Below are 18,600 nucleotides of genomic sequence, written 5' to 3'. Positions count from 1 at the left end.
TCTCCTATTTTGCTTGATTCATTAGTTTTAATTTACAATTATATTGTATTATATTGTGCTATCCTGTATTTCAATATAGTATTTAGCAAATAAGTGTGCCTCCTTAGATCGTTGCCACTGTTTTCTTTTCCCTTTCCCTTTTTCCCTTTCCTTTTTGGGCCAGCGGCCCTGTGGGCCAGCTGCCCCCCTGTCACGGGTGCAGGTAGATTTTAGGTTAACCTGTGACAGTGGAGTAACTCCAGCTGTACCCTCTCTGTAACAGAAGGCTACTTTCTGAACATGTATAAACTCTTGCATCTTTGCAGCAATTGTAACAGGAATGCCTCATTTCTAATGCATTCATGATATTAGTGATAACTGATACTGATATCTCCTGATTAGGTGTTTTGCACTTCTCAGTAGTAGCATGCAGAGTAACTGACATCTTGTAAGAAATAATATCAGTGTATTTTCCAGGAATGTTTTGGAGAAACACGTTCTTTAAGCTTCTATATTGCTCACAGCTTTAAGTAGTTTTCAATGAGCTTTGAATTATAGGCTATAATCAATACTCATGGGTCATCTGTTTTGACTGATATCCCTATATCCCTTTATCAAGAGGTAATGTGGATTATTTCCATTGATTACATGCATATTAGGCCTTTAAGCTCCATGCCAGCATTCAATTAATAAAGTGAGTCTATTCCACATACTTCTTGCTTAATTGCAATTTGTAACACCTTGTGAGAGAGGACCCATTAGAGTCCAAAATGTAAATCAGATAATGGGGACATTTAAGAGATAATTGGGGCTTTTCTGTAAAACACTGTAAGTATCAATGTGAAGATAATATGAAAAAGGCTCCATTAATATGGATATGTGTGCCAAGCTGTTACATTCATCAGTGATACTGGCATTCAGTGATGTTATTTAGCCACTCCAATTCAGCCACTTTCTCCCAAAACTTGTTTTGTTCACACAATCTTAAGATAATAGGGAATTATCTGGATTCGAGGAGAATGCTTTAAAAGCCAAAACTTCTGATGTAGTGTGACAGGACTTCTCATTGCTTTGGAGATGTTATATCTCTAGTCACTTTGCAGGTCACAAGGAAAGAATTTTGAGAAAAGCTGTACTAAGCTGTTGGCAGCAGTGCTAATTGATGCATGCCACAGAGATCAGATGGAGACTTTTCATCCATACTCAAAAGTAAGAATACATTTCTATCAGAAATTATTGCCATTCACATAATAAACTCTAGGGACAGCAGTGTGAAGAGCTGGAAGGAGTGTTTTACTCAGACTGAAGCTTACTCCCATAATATGTTTGTTTATTTCTAAAGCAATATTTGAGTGTTTATCAAATACTTATAAATTATTATAAGGGATGTAGTTTCTTATTATGGAATGTTCACAACTAATTTATTGGGATTTTGTGTCATCAATGACTATATCGATTCCCTGAATTTTGCTTATGAACTTGTGGGAGTACCCTTCTCCCGCTGAACTCCAGAGTGGTTTATCAGACAAATCCTGTCCTTATTACTGGTTGTTCTTCATTGAGCTTAATGGCCTTTTTTTTTCTTTTTGCTTAATTAATTTCCTTCAAATGTTCAGTTCTTCTATAACTACATAATGCATGCCACTCTATATCATCAGAAAAGTGTAGAGAGTTCCATCCTTTGAGCTGGCTCTTGTGATGGTACTTGGATCTCTTAGTGGTTTAGAGCACTCACAGCAATGTTGAAGCTGGGTTTAAATAAATTAAGGTTGGAGACAAATTTTTAAAAAAAAAAAAAAAAAGTAATATGTTAGTATCACCATCATCCAGTTAAAGAACAAGACACGTTAGACACGTTTAATTAACATGAAATTGCCTGTACTTAACTCAATGTAATACTGATATGGATTACTTCTAACAGTGTTATACTTTGAATACTGTGTCTCCTAGGAAGGGGGAGAGAAAGCAAAAAGTGGGTAGACATCAGTCACTTTGTTAAATCCACATACAACAGATGTAAGTATGAGAATCTGCACAGGACAGAAGTGTCAGTGTTCACAGCCACTCTTTGTCATCTACAGTTTAAGTGGGAGAAGGATTATCTGAAGAACAGGAACTGAGGACTGCTTGAGATCACACTGCATATGTAGCTATTTTTCAAGTGAATGTTATTCACTAATAAACCAAAATATTTATCCACAAAATGTTCTGAAGGATACTATTTAAAAGCCTTGCATCTTTTCACGTAGTAAAACTTTACATGTTTCTCATCATTTTTATGTTACAAAATGCAATAAGCTAAACGCAAAAGCTCATGCCATATAAAAGTTCAAGCTGAAAAAATCATGACATTTGATCCAGATCTAGCCATAAATACTATCATTAATGACTAGAGATTGTAAAAAACTGATGCTTTTTATGTATGTTACAGTAAGAAAAGACATACGGGACCTCTGTCAACTACTCCTATCCTTGCCCCAGGAGTATGTCTTCACAAACATGACTGCCAAATACAAAAAGTACTTTTCAGCAAGTGGGTAATACTTGGAATAAGTCTAATGGGAAATCTCCTTGTGGAGATTTAAGAAACAGATCTGGTTGTGAATGTGAAGCAAAGGGTTGCATTCATCTCAGAAATTTGTATACCACGTTTGTGACTGACAGGATTGGAGGAGAGGTTACAAACTGTAGAAAGGAAGAATCAAATTAATCTCAAAGGACAGAGGTGAACTGCAGGCCAGGTAAATGTTTTGGACTTTTGGTTCTCCATGTGTGTTTAGTTGGTATTAAGTCATTTTTCACTTACAGTATTAAGTAGGAGGAAATGGCACATTTGTCTCCAGCTGCTGGGTAGTAGGAAGGGTTGTAGAGAGATGAAAATTGATCTACAACTTCCATTTATTTCATGTGAGTCTAAATCACAGTGAATATATAACAGAAATGGTCTCAAGGATCCAAGTAGATGCACAGGATTCAGGACTCTGACAAGACTGGAAAGCTCACACCAAAATCCATACTACTGTACACTTCTGCTCCTTGAGTTGCTTATGCTTTAATTTCACCACTGAGCATAGTGCAGATGTATCCAGTCTTCTTCTCATCTTTTCAGCATTGTCCTTCATTCACTTTTACAATCTAATCCATTCACCACTCATGTGAATTGGCTAAGGTGTCAGGGTCATTCCTTAGGATTCTTAAAAAGGGGAAAGTGGATTTGAGCAAGTGTGACATATAGAATCATAGAATTATAGGATTCTTTGAGTTGGAAGGGACCTTTAAAGGTCATCTGGTCCAAATCCCCTGCAGTGAACAGGGACATACACAGCTAGATTAGGTGCTCAGTGGATTTCTCCAGGGATGGAGCATACACCACATCACTACGCAACCTGTTCCAGTGCCTCACCACTCGCACTGTGAATGATTTTTTCCTTATATCCAATCTAAATCCCTCCTCTTCTAGCTTGAAACCATTCTCCCTTGTATTATCAGAACAGACTCCGCTAAAGAGTTTGTCCCCTTCTTTCTTACAGCACCCCTTTAGATACTGAAAGGGCACTCTCAGGTCTTCCCACAGCCTTCTCTTTTCCAGGTCGAACAGTGCCAGCTCTCTCAGCCTGACCTTGTAGGAGAGGTGTTCCATCAATTGGAGCACTTCTGTGTCCCTCCGCTGCAGGCGCTCCAACAGTTCCATGTCTCTGCTGTACTGAGGATGGATGCAGTACTGCAGGTGAGGCCTCACTGGTAGAGAGGACTGAGACAGGATTACCTCCCTTGTCCTGCTGACCCTGCTTTGGCTGCAGCCCAAGATACAGTTGGCTTTCTTGGCTGCAGTCTCTTGCTTCCTTCATGTGTATTTATACGGAAAAAATAGTGTTGCCTGTTTGTTTCTCACACCCTTATGGGAGTTTCTCGCACTACTTCCCTGTGAACAGCATTATGATCTGCATGGCTGTGCCAGGTATTTGGCAGCTGTTCAGATATTTCTTGACCATTGTACTATGCAGAATGCTACTTGCAAAAGGCTGTGAAGGAGAAAAATACTGAAGTGTAGAATTAAGAGGGAGAAGTCACATGTCAGGCTGTTGATGTGGTTTACCTGGACATGATTTAGCAGTGAGTTGTTAGTTAGAGTAGTATGGTTAAGTTGTGGTTGGACTTGATGATCTTGAGGGTCTTTTTCAACTTGAACAATTCTATGATCCTATGATTCCACATGTGTCCTGTACCATCAGAGTGTGTTTGCCATGAGCCATTTACCTACATGACTGTCTTATTCCAGTGATTTCTGCCAGCCTGAAAAGGAAGTTGTGGCATAAACTACTTTTCTCCTGTTCTAAAGACTTGTTTCTAACTCCACTGGACCTGGCAAAATGACCTCTATTGATCCTAAATGTCCTTATATGATGTCCCAAAGACATATGATAAGAATTATGGTGCATTGTATTTAAGGCTTTAGGATAAGTTTCAAAAATAAAGCAAAACAAAACAAAAAACCCCCACAATCCTAGACATAATTTCTTTACAGTTCTGGACAAGTACCTTATTTCTGCTGTCTGTAAACTGAGGGTAAAATTGCTGTAACTCATGTCAAAATCCTTACAAGGATAAATCCATAAAGTCTCAGATGCACTGACATATTGCCAGAGGGACTATATTGATAGATAAAAGCTACTACACTGTCAACAGATGTCTTACTGGTACATATAAAAATTGATGAGATTTCTTACACTGTTGGGTGTCCTGAAAAAGAGGACATCTGATCATGTAGGTAAATACCTCATCTCTGTCTATTATTTTAATTGTGGGATGAATTTTCCAAGCATAAAAGATGTATCCTAGCATGTTCATGCCAGCATTAAAAATATTGAAGGATTTGCATTATCAATTGTACTAAGCATATCTTTGCTTTTTTTAACAAGTTTGAATCCTACATTAATTGGAATCAGACCAGAAAACATTAGTTATGACAGATTATTACGTATGAGGAATCCCAAGAACTAGTCCCCCATGAGGTCTGAAACTGAAGCAGCTGTTTTGTCTTTTGAAGTCCAACAAAGTGTTTTGTTTCACGTAATGGCTGGAAATATGTTCTACAAAAAGATATCATATTCAGTGTGGGTAGTGATGTCTTTTTTCTTCTGTTTGAAACAAAGCTGTCAGCCAAGATATCAACCCTCTAATCTGTCAGAAAAGATATCATGTTCTATCATAATGTCTAGCAAAGGAATTGCCACAATATTTTATAAAAGTGAGGTAAACTGGCAGGTTTAGTATGTTCCACTGTTGCTTTATTGAAAAACCTTACATTAGAACAAACTACTAATGAAAGGTCAGAAGAGCTACCAATTGATTTGAATTTACTAAACTGTATGACAGTATCCCATATCCTACACAGGAAATGTCAAAAATTGGCAGCTTTTTGTGTTTGGGTGCCTTTAATAACTGTTAAATAATATACCTCCAGGTGTAGGACAATTGGAGCCTGCCATAAATTCTGTGGGCACGTGATAGAATGGATGGCCTCCTGAAATGCTCTTCAGTGTTATTTCCTACAACAGTGTTGCAGGAATCAGTCTGGACAAAGTTGACCTATCTTACTACAAGTAGATCTGAGTGCAAAACAGACCGACTGAACCAAGATATTCTATTGTGCTATACATGTGTTTACTGCTGCCTGATGAGCTTACCACAGCTGGGCACTCAGAAGGTGATAAACGGGACTGAGCTTGTGTTCCCACACTATTTGCTTGATGGATTCGAGTAGAATCTTATTTTTTTCTTTGGAGACACTGTCATGTTGTTGAACTTGAACACTTATTTGCAAACGATGAAACTTCCTGCCCCTGGCTACTCCCTGTAAAAAGCCACACCTTTCCTCAGACAATACAAATGTTAAAATCAGTCTGTTAGGAAAACTGACTTTGCAAAACAGCTTCTTGAAGGGAGAGTCTAGCCAAAGTCTATACTCAACATGTTCTTAGCCTGGTGGTCTTTGAGTTATTGCATTTTCAACTACAGTTAAATAGATATGTAAATGAAAAATCTCAATCAAAATATCTGTCTTCATTGCTGTCACATTTCTGAGACTCCTTCTGGAATCGATAAAGCTGTTCAGGATCATAAGATACATTTTTTCAGTTTAGCCTTTCTTTTGTGTTTGCTCTGTTATGCTGTTGTAGCTCACAAAGCTGTTTGGAGATATTCTTACCCAAACTATTTATTCTTTGCTTACTTCTACTCCATGTGTTTACTTTGTTCTATTTGTACTTCTTGTTTTATGTCATTATAAGGGATAGAGAGTTACTGTGTAAATCAGATCACCCTTCCTGATCTGCTTTGGCTGGAATAAAAAGGAGAAATTTATGTCGTTAACAGTGCTTCATTGTTCTCCAGTGCTTTCCTTCCACAACTCTTGAATTATGAGTTTAAAGTAGAAGCTGAATGACCACAGGGGAGGCACAGAAAATATTCATGACCAGAAATAAGTTTGTGATTTGACACAGATAGGTAAAGTGGAATTAATCTCACCAAATTTAGATATCTGCTGTGTAAAGAGCTATATCTGAGCTTGTTGTCTACAGTCCCTCTGTAGTAAATGGAGAAAAATTGCACTCTCCAACTACATCATGGCTTCCACTTGCTGTGACTGAACATCAGTGACTCACTCACGAGCAGTCAGCTGCAATGAAACCCAATTATGGTATATACCTAATTGGCACCTGTGATTTACTGAGTTGCTGCACAAAGTCCCAGAATTTTCCAGGCAGCACAGAACCAGCATCTACATGATCTTTCTGTATGGCTTGTTAGAAACATCGTTTAGCAAATGTATCCAGGAAATCTAGTTTCCTGTTGCTTTATATGAGAGTTTCTTCTGAATGCCTGATTTCAGGAGGCCCAAATGAAGTTGTGACATGGGTGATGCGATAATGCTGTGGTCAATAAAGAGCATTAGTGCAGAGAGAAGTGCTGATACTGTCTGTCCTCAGTATTGTGCCAGGAAATATATTCCTGGATTATACTGTATATAATTCTAAAGCAGTCCATGGGAACTAGCTTGCTTACTTACAGTAAATATTTGTTGGCATATGATTTGGATCACAGCTTATTTTACATATGGGAAAATAAACCGCAGCACAGTCATTGCAGGAATGGATAAATCTGAATTGTTACTAGAAATGTCAGATAACAATCTGTACTCATCATGCTCCAAATCTCCAGCCTAAATTTGGTTTCAGTTAGTATTGTTTGCTTTCTCTTTGTTTCAGATACAGTCACAAACACACTAAGTTGTATTTACAAAAGTGATAAGGCACTTCTCTGTCCATCCTACACACTGTGACCTATATAAAATACCATCATTTTTCCCTGTCTCTGGCGGAGTCCTAATCCAAACCTCTGTGGCCTGTCTATTCTTTAAACAATTGCCTGTTTTTCTTCAAGAAGGGCTTGTAATGCATTATCAGTTTCAGCAGTGCACAGAGACCAGATAAAAGAAAATATGAAATATCACGTAGCAGTCATATTACGAGTAGAACATAGGAAAAGAAACACTGTAACACAGATTAAATGGCATGCAACTTCACAGCGATGCAGTTGGTTAGCAACCCCAGAGATCAACCCTCTGAGAATAACCCCGCATGTTTGCTCTGTACAGCTCATGCCTTTCCAAGTCCTTATCACAGAGCCATTTCCAGTGATTCTGAAGGGGAAAGACTATCTGAAGCTCATTGGACTTTGTTGGCTTCATGGCATGGGGATATTGTTGCAGTTAACAGTTTAGTGCATGAGTTTATATTATTTACCTTTAGAAGAACATAATAGGCTTGAAAAGGACAGATTTTTCTTCTTCACAGTGAGATATGCTCCTTGCAAGCTGTTCACCAGGATAAAGCAAGCCAATCACCTCAAATATGGCCTTAAATGCATCTAGATGCTTGATGCTCCACTGGGACACAGTAATGAGCTCAGTCTGTCATGTCTTCTCACCACACCTGCTACTAAAGCAGTCAGCTGTGTGGTGACCTCCATCCTCACACCAAAGGCTGTATGCAGTGTGCTGCCACCAGCTCTGCAGGGTGCACCCTGTCCAGCCTTGTTCTGCCCATCTGCTACCCTCTGCATCCCTTATAGGATGCTACAAGCCCCCTCACCAGCAGGTTAGTGCCTGTGATCTGGGTCACACCTCTTTTCTTACTTGTCTAGCAGCCTCATTTTATGTATATCTGATTGTCCTTCTCCAGCTCTTTTTACAGTTTGTCTACTTTTCAGTCTCTGCGTTGCTAGAGTTGCCTTTTCCCCAAACTATTTGAATAAGTTAAAGTTGTAAAAGTGCTGCTGGTGTTCCATTTTTAAAAAAGAATTTTACTTTATCTTACCTTCTTCCACCCATACATGACAGATTCCTTTTTTTGTTTATTGTTTAGATCTTTAGTCTTGCTTTTTCAAGTTTTAAATATCAACAGCTCTTTAATTATTGTTTTATGTTTACCATCTGTGGGGTTGTTCTTTTCATCTTATTTTTTTTCTATTTCTTTCTCACTTTCATCCTGTTTGAAAATTTCAGTGAACTGTGGCTTCAAACTGTGCAAGAATCACTGAGTTCCTTGGTTGATATCATTCAAAGGGACAAAAATAATTTGAAAAATCAAGTTCTCATTTCAAGAGCTCCTGATTTTGCTGGTGAATGTAGAAGATCAAAGATCAAAGTGATGAAAGTGGGATTCACAGGACTAAGATTTCACACTGGGTCTGAGATATCTGAGCAAAGACTTTTCCTTTACATCCTGATCAGACACTCTACTGTGCTTGTCTAAAAGAACAGCCCTCTTCCAGCTAATGTCTCTCACACTATCATCTATCACTTTTCTCAGTCTTTCAGGTAGAACATGTGGAAGCCTTTCAGGGTTCTTTGTCTTAACAAGAAGTGATGTTCAAATGTAGACTCCTAGGTGAGTAGAAGCAGCCGTGGATGCTTGCTGCCTGCAAAACTCTCTGATCTTTGGCATCACAAGCAAACATGCAATAAAGCACATCTATGTAAAGTACTTATCAAAAATATCATCTAAAAATGACAGCATTTCACACTTAATTTCACTTAATGGTCACAACCCTTCCTCCTCCATGCAGTTGCCCTTTTCCATATGTACATACCTCCAAAGTTAAAGAGACCTTTTTCCCCTTCCTTTGGTGGATAAGAGTGTGTTGAATGTCTCTGCTAGTGACTGCACCAGGAAACTGATGAACTGAAATTCATAGCAGTTGCAAAACCTAAATTTACACTGCAGCCAGACATGAATGTCCTCTTTTCGTTTTTGCTGTTTAGCATTTACTGAATTAGACAGTGTTTGAGAATACGTCACCAGTGTCAGCTCAAGGTACTGGCAATTTATGAAGCTCACCTATATATAAATTATATCAGAGAAACATGACATCAGATAATGCTGAATGCATTTGTATACTGTATATTCTGTAAAATGGTGAACTTGGTTATTTGGAAGCTTGTTGCCAAGCCAAGCAAGTTAAATTAACTCATTTACCAGATAAGACAATATGCTATTCTGAAGCACAAAGAAGTCTGTGTCATGAAGGTACTGGTCAGCTGCTGTAATATTGCAAAATCAAGTACGGTTCACCAAACTCAAAGATTTTTTGTTCAGCTTCAACATAGCACAGGATCTCATAGATGTTAACAATACCCTGAATTTGTTGTTTTTCATCATTTTAGCAGTATATTATGTGCCCTGTAAGATCAATTACTCTACCAAAGATGTACTTAGTCATGCAAAGAAATATTTAAGCAATTATATCAAATTCCCCTCTCCAGAAGAGTAGCTGTAGAAATAACTCATAACAGTGCATGAATAGCATGAATAGAAGTTTGTTTAAGTTGAAGGAAAATAAGAGAGGTTCATGCAAATAAAATAAACACTCTGAAGAATGTGACATTTTAATTGAAAAATAATTAGAAGCCTTTCCACTATTTGAAAACTGAATTATTAAATGTTATTAAACATTTTTAGAAAGTTGAGTAACATGGAAATTTTCTAACCATCAACCCTTCAGTTCAATGAATACAAAATGTGCTCAGAGAGTATGAAAGTAAAAATGGTGGGGCTGTTAAAGTTAGATTTAAAATTGGATTGATTTTTACTTAGTGCTTTTTGACAAAATAATCTTGTTATTGAGGCAGTCATCTCCCTGTAGAAGATACAAGTTCAAGTCCCAGATCTGTTTCAGGCCTCTTGCTTGACCTCTCTGCAACTTCTTTCCTCTGTAGGAAGAGGTTACCAATTTTGTGGTTGTTGTTTTTCATTTTTTTATTTTTTTATTTTTTTGCTACATTGATTTTCAGTTCCTAGTAGGTACTGCATCTAGTAAAGGTAATTCTGATCTCCATCTGGCTGACCAGACATTAAGGGAATATAGATTGTATGCCACAAACAACTGCAACTAAAACTTGGTGAACAACACACTAGCAAACTTTGGAATTTGAGGATTTTTTTTTCGTTTGTTCCAGAAACCAAATGTTTTTACTTTGTCACCTCCATTTTTGTCTTCTTTCTGAAAATCCTGAGCAAAATCTTTATGTGGGTATGAATAAAAATTATGTAATTTGATCATTCAGTTCATTTTTCACAGACTGGTTCTTAGCACTTCAGTGCTGAAACAGCTTTACATGTGATTAGTGAATGCGGTACTGCTTTCACATTGGTTTTTCTTCAGTCCTCCCATAATGCTTGATAAAGAGAGAGGCATAACATATGTTGAGGATATATGTCAGCAAGTTAAGAAACTGCAAAGGAGAAGGAAGAGCAATGTGGGCAGAGGAGGTGCTGTCGTCAGAAGGGCACACTTATAAGAAGGTTGTGTACTTAGAAACAGAGGTTGGAATAAGAGGACTCTTTTAGGATGCTAGGAGATAAAGTACTACCATGCTTAAGAACTTTCCTCAACCTTCTGGAGAAATAAGATTTAATCAAGAATAGAGGATTTCTAAAGAAGATCTATGTACCAAGAAAACCAAGACACCTTCTCATGACCTTGAAATTAAATCCATGATGAAATTTCAGTATTACTAGAAAGCACTACTGATTATGCTTTTGTTTATTTGCTCAACTTTCTCCAAATGCATCAGAAATTATCCATTTCACAGAGCTGGCTGAACATTTACCTTGCTGCATGTCACACTGCTCCTGCAATCTGGAGTTTGATTATGTCTTTTCTAGAGAGGTTTTTAAAATACATATTGGGTGGCATGTTCTTAAAGCACTGGTTCTATTTCCATGTATTGGGAGCAGTATCAGGTAGGTGTTTCCAGGACTTGTATGCTTTACAGGAAGCATAATGTCTCTTCCTAGGCCTAAAATGGAAAAAATGATGGTCACTCTAAATGACAGAGAGCTGTGTTCTTCCTCTGGGGAAACACACAGCACTCCTTACTGACTTTCACTTGTGCTGTCCCCAGTGAGTTTCCCTGCTTCTGTAAAGGGGGAAAATAAAGGCCTTTCTGTTACTCTTATTTGAGCAGAGAGATTTAAATAGGCCATCGAAGGATGCTTCAAAAATACAGTATCTACTCATAGACTAGAGCAAAGAAACAACTTTTGGCTGACAATTCATTTAATTATACAACACAGGACAATAAATTGTTTAGCAAGAATGTGCTGACCCACAGTAAAATATTTCAGGTACTGGCAGACAAGGTTGCCCCTGCTCCCAGCTTTATTGTCAGTGTGGGTGTTTATTTCCCACCCTTTGCTTTCCAGGTCAGTAAATTCTGATGGAGGACCATTTACACTTTCTATGATCTGTGTTATTCAGTGCTATAAACTCTACAAATGAATGGGGCAAACCTTGACTGCCTACTTTTTCCAGGTCTTACTGTTGCAGGACATCCATCTTATTTACTTGCTAGCTCTCAAGAAGGCAACGGAGCATTGTGACTTCATGAGTGATATTAAAATATTCAGATAAATCACTGTGACTTAGATTGATGCCATCGCAAATGCTGAGATTTGTTGTTCCTGTACCTGTTGCAGCTACACTTTCCCTGTTGTTCTGCATCTGAGGGAATTATTTACAGCTCTGCAAAGTTTGTGTAAGATATTCTTAGATCAAAACTTAGATCAATGATGCTTTTGCACCATCACCATTCTGAAAAGTTTTAAGTGATTCAATGAGATTCGAGTGCAGTAGAGTTGGTACTCTCATTTGTTTACCTTTCTCACTGTCAAGACGGGTTTGGGAAACTGTTTACGTCTTAAGAACAGCTTCTCATCTATCATCAAAAGCTGTGAATATGAACTTTACTAAATATATGTATTGCCACTTTGGTTTATAAATTTGCTAATGAATTGCATCAGTTCTCTCTAGTAACCCAACAAGCTTCACAAATAGGAAATCTCTGCTGCAGTCAGGAGCACCATGTTTGAGAGTCTTACAGGGAGAGTTGTATGACTGACAGAAAGAGGCCCTCCATGCATCTAGCTCTCCTAAATGTTTGTAACCAATTATTCAGCTTCACATAACAGATTTTAGAAATAAATTGTTGTACTGTACTAAGAATCAAAAGGAAGAGACTAACATGGAAACTGCAGGCTTCTCTTGACTGATTGTTTTCACTCACAACTTTACATAGGGGTTGGCCTTAGTTATGCAATTTCTCATCTGCTGCTTTCACAAAAAACTCTTATGAGGAGCTTATACCAAAAAATGCTTCATAAACTAAAATAACAAGCATAAATAACAGATAAACATTACAAATAGAGATCGAGTTCTTAAACTTCAAAAGTTTCTTCTACTAAGGTACAAAATACTGGCTTAAGAGTCCACGCAAACGTGTGTAAACTAGGCACAGAGATCTAATTCAACACTTAGTGAATGATGATACTACAGTCTTGCAGTTTTGAACATGAGATGTGTTTCCTTCAAAATGATAAGGCTCTTAACACCAGTTGCGGATCTCACAGCTTGTCTTTTTCTTGCTGTGATTTCAGGTTTGCTGCCTCTACATCTATTCTCAAGCCATGGGGAAGGATTTTCAATAAGGTACTTGAATATACTTGAAGGTAAGCTTAAATTTAAAGTTTAAGCCTCCTTTTAGAATACTACTCTTACTCTGTCTTTCATGACTCTGTGAAGTAAGGAAGGGATTTATGTTGCATAATTTTCGCTATCTAGCCAAGTTTCAAGGCTCCCTTTATCATTCACTGAGAGATTTCCAGAGGGCTTCCTTCCTGTCCAAAAATACATGACTGTGATAGACGCATTAATCTCCAGAGGTGTCATTCTCTCTTCATTTACAATAGAAAGCTTGGTGATGACTATCCTAGATTACACAAGTATTAAGTTTTCGATGGATAAAGTTAGGTGAGATAAAACCATCCACAATCATCTGATCTGAAATGCTTTAAAGTCAGTAGGGAGTTTCCCATGGACTGCACAAGGCTTTGTATCATTGCCTTGGAAGAGCTCAGAAACATGCATTTGAACTCTACATACAAGGATTAGAAACTACCAGAGTGAGTCAGAAGGCTCCAAAAGGAAAGTACTGTTTTGTGGAGCACTGAGAATGAGGTTTGTCCTTGTATCTAACCTTTCCAGTTTCATCTACCTTTACTGTTATGGCTTGTTTGACTTACTTTATCATGTGTTGCATTTTGTGTGCTTATTGTTCCTGGTGCTATTTGTTTGTTTGCTTAGTATCCCCTAGAACCTTTATAAAATCAGGTTGTTTCATCTCACATGGCTGAGATAATATGTGACTAGTGTAGGACCATCAGTGTACAAAACAGGGTTGAATTTTATTTATTAGTTTGTTTTTAAAGCAGCTACGTATTTTGTTGAGGGTCAGAGGCTTACCTGGTTATTAGATTATATGCTATTACATGAAAGCAAGATGCCTTGCCCTTTGGTTTGCTGAGCTGGGACATTCTATTGCTATCCATTGTTACTTATTGTCATACCTTGAGTTGTGAACTGTTCAGAAAGAATTGTCTTTTTGCTATTTGGCAGTAAAGCATTTGTAGTGCAGTATCCTTGTACATGTTGAGGGCACATCATGTTATTATCTATAAATAAAAATAATAAATCTGAGGGAACAGTAATGGTATTACAAGGTAATTTATCTACAAACAGGATACTTTCTTCTGCAACCATTTTAATGCATTTATCATTACAACATTCTTTTGTCATCCATGTAGTGTGGTTATTCTCATTTTACAGATAAGAAATGGAGAGCATAGAGAATAATAAGAACAGCAAAAGTATCAACATTTGGATACCTGCCTTAGCAACCTAGTATCCCTGTGTTTTGCCTTTATTCAAAGAAAGGAAATTGAATTTTTTAAAGGTGATTCAGAGGAATCCTTTTAGTTTGTTGCTCGGAGCTGTTGCTTTAGAAAGCCTACCTATATCTAGGTTGCCAAAGGACTGCAACATTGACTAACAAAGCCTTGCAGAGAAATCTTGACAAATTGGTAGGACAGGCTATTGCCAACTGTATTTAGTTTAACATTAGCAAGTGCTTGATTCTGCACCTGGGAGGGGGCAGACCCAGTTATATGTAGAGGCTGGGCCTAAGAGGCTGGAGGGCAGTCCTGAAGAAAAGGATATGGGAGTCCTGATTGGTGGCAGGTTGAAAGTGAGTTAGCAGTATGCCCTGGAGTCAAAAGGGCCAATGGCACTCTAGGATGCACAAGGTCCAGCACTGCTATGGGGCAAGAGAAGGGGTAGTCCTATCTGTACTGCACTGTGTGACGTCATCTTGAGCAAGGAGTGCAGTTTGAGAACCACAGTGTAAGGACATAAAACCATTAGAGAACATCCAAAGGAGGGCTACAGAGTTGGGGAAGTGTCTGGATTGAAAGATCCATGAGGGGTGGCTGAGACCCGTGGTGTGCTCAGTCCAGAGTGGAGCAGGCTGAGGGGAGGCCTGATGGCAGCTGCAGCTCCTCACAGGGAGCGGAGGGCAGCACTGAGCTCTGCTCTGTGTGACAGCGACAGGGCCCGAGGGAACGGCATGGAGCTGTCAGGAGAGGGCAGCTGGGGGTGAGGGAAAGGGGCTGCACTGGAGGGTGGTGGGCAGGGAACAGCCTGCACAGGGCAGTGGGCACTGCCCTAAGCTGCTAGAGGGCTTCTACATCCAACTTCATGGAGTTTCTTTTCTCTTTCTGCTTCTTCCCCATAAATCATGTTTTTAACCTTCGTGTTTGAAAGTCTAGTGTGACTTCTTCAGAAAGCTGTGTGTGTGCTGTAAAACAAAGCAGATGTTGCTCTTGTTGCCACTTATGAAATTATCTCACTCAGTTTGGTAACCAAACTTAAAGATAATATCACAATATATCACTTAAAGATAATACACAATGATGGAAGGCTGTTTATACTACACTTTGTCTCTGTATGTGTATTTGAAACCAGGAACATCTATGATTGAGGTTGAATTAAAAAGCTCTTCTGTTCTGATGGAATATTTTAAAGAGTATTCGGATAATTGGCCAAAAACTGCTTCATGATGTATACAGCATGAAGAAACTACCACAGTCAGACCCCTTATCCTAATGACAAATTTACATTTCAGTCTTCCATCACCAACATAAATTAAAATGGCAGTCAAATAGTGTATGACAGAGAAGGTATTTACAATGCTATAGGTTTCTAAAAAGAAATAGTGGTGTTTTAAAACAAATAAAAGGAGAAGAGATTATGAAGAAATGAGAGAGAAAAAAAAAAGATATTAAGGAGAGAAACAAGAAAAGAAAAGTCAGCTGAATTAATTTTGGGGTAGGACTCATTTATATACAGTCTGTCTGAAGATTTCTATTCTAATGACAAAGACAAGTAGTCACCTATATGAATGTGCTGGAGCCAAAGAAAATATAAGGAGGCATACCATCTCAGATGATCATGCTAGCAAGTTTCCATTAAGATTTGGAAAATATATTAATTCCGCTTTTACAAAGAGTAATATGTTGAGAGGTGACAGAACAGATACTCCTTAGAAAGGGAAGAAGAATTATATCCATATGAATCTTAGACTTCTGATGTGACGGCATGGTTTCAAGGAAAAATCTAGCCGTCATCTTTGCATGATTGCTCTGCCTATCTTTCTGTACTTGGGTTTAAGATGAAATACAGGAGACTAAAAAACTGGGATACTTCTACAAGCACATGAAAATTTGAGTTTGGATTCATTTCACATGGGAAAAACTTGGAAACCATTCAAACTGGATCATTAACTTTGTGGGACATAAATAAAGGTGGGCTCACAAAGTTCTACAAAGCAGTTTAAGAAATGATATTTTTAGTTGTTGAAGATGCAGAGATGTAACTAGAGTAAAAGCATTGCAACTCCTTAGATTTGAGGAGATCTCTCTAATCAGTGGCTACTATGTTAGAATTCCTCCTTCTAGCACTGAAAACAGAAGCATTTGACATAAATATTTCTTCTTTATAGAAACATCTGGGACCAAATTTAGTCCCAGTGAAAAGTTCATTGGTTTGATCAGCGGCAAATTGGCCTTCAGATGTATCCTGATACATCTACAAGAAAATGCTGTAAGCACACCCTCAGGTTGACCCAAGCTTCATGGCTTTTCATAATTGATGTAAATTTATGTGACAAGTGTAACATGTGCTGTACATTATGGGACATGGTGACTCTTACATTCATTTTGTGAATTAGTAATTTTCTATTCATAGTTCATATACTGAATTAAATCTCTGCAAAATTGACATCAACAGAGGTAGGGACTCCAAAAGTTGTCTCTAAATTCAAAATTTCCCTGGAAACGTATATATATATATATGATATTATATATATATATAATATCATATGACTGCTTAATTTATCTTCATTTGTATGGAAGAAAAAAAAAAAGTGGAAGAGTTATGATTTTAATAAATGTTTAGCAGATAGCAGCAGGTGCACCACAAAACCAATGTAAAATTAAATGAATTACAAACCAGTGACAGACTGATGTGTTTGTCAGGGGTTCCTGAAACCTTCTGTTTTGTCTCTTCATATATATTTTTTTACTCTGCCTTCAGCAGATAACAAAATTGCAAATTAAACCCCTTAGCAGCTGATGTTTACAGACTTTATTATCAGGCTTGTGGTAAGGGTCCTATACAAACACTTTGTTGCAATATCAATTTAGAATTACGATCCCTCTTCTAGAATGCATTTAAGGAATTAGCAGACCACAGATCATCTGAGAAGCCTGCAGTTTTTGTGGGAGAATTTTCTGGCATTTACTATGTTACTGAAGCATCTTGTTTTTACTTCTTTGCTAAAATATCATATTACATTTTGTTCCGTTTTCTTCAACCATGGTTTATTCAGCAACACTACCACTGTATTCTTCATGACTTGAAAGTTTACCGTTCTGTTTCCCTGCCTGTAAGGGAAACAAATTAATTTCAGGATGTTTCCAAAGACTCAGTCAACAAAAGTGCTTCAGTTTATCCCAAATCATTTGAATGACTATCAGTGAGAGGGTGGTGAGGCACTGGCACTGGTATCCCAGAGAGGTTGTGGATGATTCATTTCTGGAGGTGCTCAAATCTAGGTTGACTGGAGCCCCCGAGCATCATGATCTGATGAGTGGTAACCAACCTACAGCAGAGGGTTGAGGCTAGGTGATCTTTAGGGTCCCTTCCAACCAAAGACATTCTATTATTCTGTGATTCTATGACTCTATGAATACTGGAGAACTGAAGTAGCAGCTTCTGGATCTTCGTCTACTCTGCATTTTGAGAATCAAAGAGTCAAAGCTTCTCATAGAGTCGTTTCTCAGTCATTTTTTTCTCATAGGGTTACTGGACTGATTGTACAGTAGACATCAGGAGTCTGACATGCAAATCTTTATCTTGGCTCCATTAACTGGAATGAAGAGTGACACTGCCATCGAGCCATATGGGAAGTCCAGTGGTATCTGGGGACTCTTCTTCAGGGCTGCCTGGTTAGAAGCAGGACCTATGGAAGACCTGGAAGTCTTCTCAAGTACTTTTATTGACCAGATGGGAAACCCTTATGCTTCTGAATTAACATCAATCCACTGAGTAAGAGTAACTAAATTATTTTCTGGATCTTTATTATACCAGGAACACAGAGAACTTGTACACATGCACACACTTTGTGTGTGCCAGAATTCAAGAACACAACTCTGTCTTTCAAGCAGGGGGAGACAGTATTTCAGTTGCCTTGAGGCCCAGTTTGGGCCACAGATTTGAGTGACAGCTTCTGAGAGAAAAACTTGTGAGTCTATATGGGAGCTGCACTGCTTTATTTTAACAATTACATATTCCTTAAACCGATGAGAAGGATGAAAAGTGATGGATTCTGCAATCCACCAGATGTGATATGCCCCTATAGGATGTGGGAAAGTATATTTCAGTCCTTGTCTCCAATCAATTCATTAAATATGACCCAAGTTGGCAGTTTATTTTATATACAAGTAGAAACAGTGTGGTGGGAGTGCAGAAGTGAACTGGTGTTTTTGATGAGCTGAAGGCATATGAAAATACAGGCTGACTGAGTAATAAGACAGATCTGTCCATAAAATATTGATTGATAGATTAATTGATGTGTTGTGAGCAGAACCATTGATGTAAGTTCTC

The 18,600-nt window shown here is 38.1% G+C and overlaps 1 long non-coding RNA gene across 1 annotated transcript in view; it reads left to right on the top strand.

Moving 5' to 3' along the window:
• LOC140262132 (uncharacterized) overlaps nucleotides 1-18,600 on the top strand; it is an 85,870-nt gene that overhangs the window by 39,811 nt on the left and 27,459 nt on the right. Inside the window, exon 2 of the long non-coding RNA XR_011905815.1 lies at nucleotides 12,978-13,049. This is a non-coding gene — a long non-coding RNA (uncharacterized lncRNA). The remainder of the gene's footprint in view (nucleotides 1-12,977; nucleotides 13,050-18,600) is intronic.

This window comes from Excalfactoria chinensis, chromosome 1 (genome assembly GCF_039878825.1).
Source record: "Excalfactoria chinensis isolate bCotChi1 chromosome 1, bCotChi1.hap2, whole genome shotgun sequence".
NCBI classification, from domain to species: Eukaryota; Metazoa; Chordata; class Aves; order Galliformes; family Phasianidae; genus Excalfactoria; species Excalfactoria chinensis.
The sequence above is the reverse complement of the archived record's forward strand: the minus strand, read 5'-3'. Positions and strand labels throughout refer to the sequence as shown.